A 7,073-nucleotide genomic window follows, 5' to 3' on the forward strand; every position below is an offset into this window, starting at 1 on the left:
GGGTTTGTTTATTGTTGCTTCACTTATGTGGATAGTATATTATATGAAATGAGAAAAGTAGGGGATGTTTTCCTTCACGTCCGCGCGTTGTTTGGTCATGATCTAGGTAAGATCAATTTTATGTTTTTAGGGGATGTTTTCCTTCACGTCCGAACTTTAACTATAAGAACCCACAAGGTTTGATGTTCGAACCATTTTACAGAATAATAAAAACGAAGATGGTGGTTGCAAGTGAGTTGTTCAACAATTTGGTACATATATACAATTGGATAATGGATGGTATCTATGTAGTGGAGAGACTAGAAAAAGAATGGAAGATAGCAGAGTATCTGGACTACGCTAAATGCCTAAACGTAGCAAAAGAAGTGATAGCAGAAATGATAGAAGAGGAGGAAAAGAGATTGAGAGGTATGATAAATCCCACCTATGTCAGAGTGGGAAGCCTAAAGGAAGCACTTGACAATGCAAGCAAAGTCAGGTGCTTTCTTGAAAATATGTCACATGGGACAGAGTGCTCTTTTGTGGAGAGAGGTCAGGGAAGACTGAGGAAAGGAGAGGAGTTGATGAGAAAAGTGATGGAGGTAGAGGTAAAGAAGATTAAAGAGAGATGGAATAAAGAAAGAACAGATCAGGAAAACAAAAAGAAACAGGCTGATTTTGAAAGGCTAAATCAGAATTGGATCAAAGTCCAGGAAAAGTTTAGAGCCTTGGGCCATCCAGACTGGATGCCAGAGGAGAAAAAGAAGAAGAAAGGAATAATGGAAAAAGTGAGGACTTGGTGGAAGAAGTGGAGAAGTTAGAAGAAGAAGAAGAAACCCAAAGGCCCTTTTCAGGGCCACCCACATTTCTCGAAAAGAGATAGCCTTTCGATTGCCTACCCCCTTTTTTTTTTTCTTAAAAAAAATCCCATGTTCAATTCCCCTTGTCCCTAAAGTAGTTTTTTTTTCTTTCTAACATGTTCAATTCCCCTTTGTCCCTAGACAAACCCAAACTCTATTCCCATGTTCAATTCCCCTTGTCCCTAGACAGACCCAAACTCTATTCCCCATGTTCAATTGCCTTTGTCCCTAGAATCGATATTTTTTTCCATTGTTCGAATGCCTTTGTCGCTAAAATGGATACTTCCTTTTTTTTCCTTTCTCCAATGTTAAATTCCATTGTCGCTAATCTTACCCAGGGTTTTTTGCCCATGTTAAATTTCCATTGTCGCTAATCTTACCCAGGGTGGTTAATGTTAAATTTCCATTGTCGCTAATCTTACCCAGGGGGTGTTTTTAATGCTAATTCCCATTGTCGCTAATCTCACCCCATTCACTACTACTATGAATTAATGTGACCAAATTACCACAGTTAATAGTCTTACGTTATATCAACTGAAGAAAGCAAATCATTACCATCAAACAATTATTTTTGTTGGACACACCCTCTCTCTCTTTCTCTCTATCTTAATCTATCAAAGAGAATAAAATACAACAAACGAAGAATAATCAGAAATACATAATGCTGAAATTCACAACGTGAACTAACAATCTTCCTAAATGTATCAAAACAGTCTGAAAAAGCCACGTAAAACAACGAAACATTTCCCCCAATAAATAAAGACTTAAACATAATCCGACATAACACAACATCAACGGAACATTATGAACAACAGAGGGTGCGGACTCCGGAAAAAGAGGCAACACAGCAAAAGGAAACATATCAAGAGGGAAACAGCATAACAGGCCAGATTATATAGATTAGACTGTGAGGAAACATCAGAAGACTCAACAAAAACTTAGTGAGGATGTAAGATACGGAAAGATTAAAACGGATACACACACACACACACACACACACACACACACACACGAGAAAGAGAGAGAGAGAGAGACCTTCACTCGCTCGCTTTAAATAAAAAAGAAATATTAAAATAGATGACAAATTTAAATCATTTGGCCTTCAAATCTCGCTGAAGCTCACAATTATCAAATTTCAATAATACATACAAATGGCATTATTAAAACAAAACAAAACCAATAATATATCAGGGCAGAGTTCACACCAAGCCAACATCTGGTACAGGTGAGAAAGAAAAGGAAAGCTGACGAACAAGAAATAGATAAAAGGGATGAGAAAACTCCTAGAACAAGAAAATTTGGATAATTATCGAAACAAAACTAGAAGAAAAACTATAGTATATAATTTAAAAAACAACGATTTTTTTTATACTTATAACGCTACTGAGGTTACATCTCTAAAACATTAACCAGCGATCTATGTCGGGATGGACTTGGATCTGACCACAAAAAACACTGGAAGATAGATAGCTCACAATAAAGTCACTGCATTTCATTACGAGTTATGATAGAGTTGTGTCACATTTACTTCCACGTATAATGTGCTCACTATTTGCACTTTAGTCTATTGATATATCAAGATTTCTAGATTAATTTCATTGAATGCGGGATTATGGAGAATATATATATATATATATATATATATATATATATATATATATATATATATATATATATATTCAAATTTTGGTGTATGTAAGCTTAATGCAGGTAGTTAGGCTCTTATGCAATTTTGAATAAAAAATCATGACTCAGAAATAATGATGTTTAATTACCCCGCGCCGAATATTTGTATTTATTAGCTAAATAATGTTTGCCATATCATATTGTTAGACTAATGAGCAGCTTTATAGATAGTTAGAGATTGATGTTGCTGTGCAAGTTTGAACTGACACACAATATTCTTTCTCCATCGCTTTTCGATACTATTTAGAGGTGTCTTTCTTAGATCCTTATTGGACAGAATGGCGTTACCCTTCATCCTCTTGATTCATGCACACATTTGCAAACTAAATACCTAAATACACACTAACCCAATAATCCACTAACCAACCCACTTACCTAATTATAGCATACCTAATTACATACAAACAAACATGCATACACACTAAGACACAGGCATGCGTACATATACATGAAAACATAGAAAAGAGCAAGAATCATAAATAATTACGTTCAATTACCTCACGCGGGTTGATTGTATTTATCCGTTAAATAATATTCGCCGCAGCATATTGTTAGACAAACAACCAACTTCAGAGACAGTTGGAAGCTTGTGTTATTGTGCTGGGTTTAAGTGAGACACAACTCTGTTCTGTCTCCATCAGAGGGAGACACTATTTTGAGTTGTCTCCCTTAGACCGTCGTTGGACACAAAGCCTTTGCACATTATCCCTCGATTCAAGCACATTTGCAATGTAACTACCTAACTACCCACCTACCTACCTACCTACCAACCTACCTACCTACATAGGAAAAAGCATGACTCAGAAATAATTATGTTTATTTACCCCACGCGTAAAGTTTGTATTTATTACCTAAATAATATTTGACGAAACATTGTTCGACTAACGAGCAATTTCATGGACAGTTGAAAGTTAGTATAGACCATTCTCAGAATGTATTCATGTATCCCTCGGTCAACGAATCCAAAACGAGGCTACGATAGGCACCAGTTTAATTTTACCTCGCAACCATGGCTGCTGCAGTTGATACCGGCAACGGAAAAGATCGTGACAATTATTGTTGTGTTCCATTGCGCAAAGGGAATGTTAGAATTCACATAGGTTTAAGCTTCCACCATATTCCATCAGTGAAGAAGATGGACCTTCTAGAAAATGGAGTGTTGCAATACATCGTGATGACGGGCCGAATTTTAAGGTAAGAAACTGGATGATTGTTGGTGTGTTTATATTTTCTCTTTACTGAATGATGTAAGAAAGAGAAATCCAAACACAAAATAGATTCTGTCAATGAAGCAAATGATTGTATGTATGTGTGTTCTATAATGACAGGTTTCTAAAAATGTTATCCCTAGTCCCATTCCACATAACGGGGTAATCGAAAACTGGGCGTACCTCCACGCAGCGCATTTATATAAGAAATTATGAATTTACGTAGGAGTAGTATGTACAGAAAAAGTGAACTTTATTACCTCGTTAACAAAAATAGAAAGAAGAATGTAAATGACCACGATAGAGAAGATAGATAGCACCAGTACAATGAAACTGATGAGAGTACAAGTTGAATGAAATTACGAGATAGAGAGAGAGAGAGTGGATAAGAAGTAATGAAACTGTTGATAAAAAGATATTGATCTGTGTAAACGTAAGGGACAACGCACACTTAAATCACAGGCCATTGAAATTCTATCATTGAAGTAAGTTAATGTCAGAGAATGCCCCCTCGAAAGTGAAGCATATATATATATATATATATATATATATATATATATATATATATATATATATATATATACATATATATATATATATATATATATATATATATATATATATATATATATATATATATATATATATATATATGTGTGTGTGTGTGTGTGTGTGTGTGTATGTGTGTGTGTGTGTGTGTGTGTGATTTTGTTCCCTCCCTTTTGTCTTCATATTCTGTAATTGTTATTTACTAATGATATAATTTAAACGGCCTGCGCTGAAATAACTGGGTTTTTTACAACTAATTATTGCTATTAACTCATGCTTTATCTTTTCTTTGTTAGACTGTCACAAATACAGTTGTCTGTTCTAGACACTTTAAGCAACAGTACTATTGATGGACACCCAACAGACGTTGCTTAAAACAAGATGCTATTCCATCAATGTTTACTTGGACAACTGAAGGGAAAGCAAGAAAACCACCTGCAGTGAGACAACCAATTGCAGAGAAGGTGGATAACAACATTTTGGAAGAAGTTGAGATTCCATGTGTTGAAATTTACAACGAGTCTCATAGGCCATTGATGAAAACCAATCACCAATGGCATCAGATGAGTAAGTATCAGCTGTTTATCGAGTACATTTGTTGTTCTTTTTGTTACAGACAACTCTACTATCTCTCCCTTTTTAGCAAATGTAAGACATATATATTGCTTATTCAGATGGCATTGTCATCATCAACAGGGAAGGTTAAGGTTTACATTCCCGTTTTTATGTATCCAAACAGGTCTCAGAGCCTTTGTGGGTAAGTTGCACGAGCTACATATCACTGCATACTTTCTCGTATTTACTCTGACAAGACCTGATTTATCTTGGGCTTATTTTGCTTGCTGTTCTCCTCAAGGTGGCACTGACATGTAATCAAATCATAGCTTTGTAACTTTTGTTTTGCACATTTATTTCATAGTGTGTGCATGGTGTATGTGTTTGAGGGAGTGTGTGTGTGTGTATGAGAGAGAGAGAGAGAGAGAGAGAGAGAGAGAGAGAAAGAGCATACAATCAGTGGAAAGCAGCCTCTGTTAAAACTCTTGTATAGTTCTAAATTATAGTGAAGCTGGTAACTTTGCCAGTTATATTTTTTGTCTCCATTATAGTTACAAATGTTGATGAAAAGCTACATTATTATTTTATCTTCTTCAGATCCTGTGAGCTGCATATAGCATGCAAAAGTAAAATTACAGATATCGAGGAGAGACTGAGGAAAGCAGAAACAGAATTGGAAGAGAAGGAAAGGCAACTGCAAGATTTGAATAAAAACATAAACATGCAGAAGTCTGGATTGAACAGATTTACAGATGACGATGAAATGATATAATTTTACACTGGTTTTCCCACATATGAGGGTTTTATAGCCTTCTGCAATAGCATCAAACCTACTGCAGTTAGAATGAAGAGCTTATAATACAGTACCGGAAATGACATCAACATCAGGGGACGGCAACATGCAATGGACCCAGTGGATGAACTTTTCATGTTTTTGTGTAGATTGAGATGTGGATTTCCGATTGAAGATATGTCTGTTCAATTTAGTATTCACAGGTCTTCTGTAAGTCTGAAAATAATCATGTGGACTTATTATTTGCATTTCTTACTGGGAAGTATAAATATTTGGCCAGGTCGTGAGCAGGTTCAAGCAAATATGCCTCTTGAGTTTCAACTGTCCTACACAGGAACCAGAATTATTATTGACTGCACATAAATATTTACAGAAAGACCATCATCTCTAGTGCTTGCATCAAAGACTTTTTCAAACTACAAAACTCACAACACCTGGAAAAGTTTGTGTCTACCTTGTACTCGGGATGCATGAGTGATGTGGAGATCACAAAGCTGTCGGGGCTAAAAGATTTATTAGAACCAGGGGACCAAATTATGGCAGATAAAGTAAGGTACTGGTGTTTCCATTGAAGCACCACACTTTCTGTGTAGTGATGGGAAGTTCACAGCTTCCCAGGTGGAGGACAATCAAAAAATTGCAAGCCTGAGGATACATGTGGAAATACACATTAAGAGGGTTAAAGAATACAAGTTACTACAGTCTGTGGTGCCTTTGACAATATCTGGGTCAATAAATCAGTTGTGAACAGTAGCAAATGTACTTTGTTCAAACGACCACTAATTAAACGAAATAAATAACAGTTTGTGACATGGAAGTATCATGTAGAACTTGTGAATGAAAACAAAGATACTGAGACATCATGAAAATACCACATATGGTTAATTTTATTGACATTTCAATAGTTTATTTTTAGACCTTAAAATCATGTCACATTTCATTGGCATCTTGTCATGCAAATACCTTTTAATGTGTGAATCTATTTCATGGTATTAACATTTCAGTTATATACAAGTTTGTTTTAAAACCATTTGTAAAATCGTGCCATATTTCAATGACGTCTTGATTTTCATGCAAATACCTTTGGTAAGATGTGTGTGTGTCGATATATATATATATATATATATATATACGATTACTAAAAGAGTTTATGTAAAAATGATACACAATTCTATAATGCATCTATGGGTGACAGTTCCGGCCTGTATACATGTATAGTAAGTAAAACCAACTAAGCTGAATTTAAAATTGACAATTTATGTAAGCAGATTTTAAAAGCAGTGAGACAAAGTCCACATAGGCAAATGATTTGTAGCTATTTTGCTTACAACTAAATACATAGCTTGGAGTTGTCAGAATGATTTAGTACTGAAAAGGCATAGATAATTCATTTTAATACATCTTACAAAATATTCATATGCATATATACAAACAGGAGAACTT

At 35.2% G+C, this 7,073-nt stretch overlaps 1 long non-coding RNA gene across 1 annotated transcript; it reads left to right on the forward strand.

The window, feature by feature from the left end:
* The first annotated feature begins 4,626 nt into the window (after positions 1 to 4,626).
* LOC149795776 (uncharacterized) lies at positions 4,627 to 5,609 on the forward strand. The gene is made up of 2 exons (XR_016422144.1): positions 4,627 to 4,849; positions 5,435 to 5,609. It is a non-coding gene; the product is annotated as an uncharacterized LOC149795776 (long non-coding RNA).
* The last annotated feature ends 1,464 nt before the right edge of the window (positions 5,610 to 7,073 follow it).

Source organism: Sinohyriopsis cumingii, chromosome 7 (genome assembly GCF_028554795.1).
Source record: "Sinohyriopsis cumingii isolate HCF-2022 chromosome 7, ASM2855479v2, whole genome shotgun sequence".
In the NCBI taxonomy this organism is placed as follows: domain Eukaryota; kingdom Metazoa; phylum Mollusca; class Bivalvia; order Unionida; family Unionidae; genus Sinohyriopsis; species Sinohyriopsis cumingii.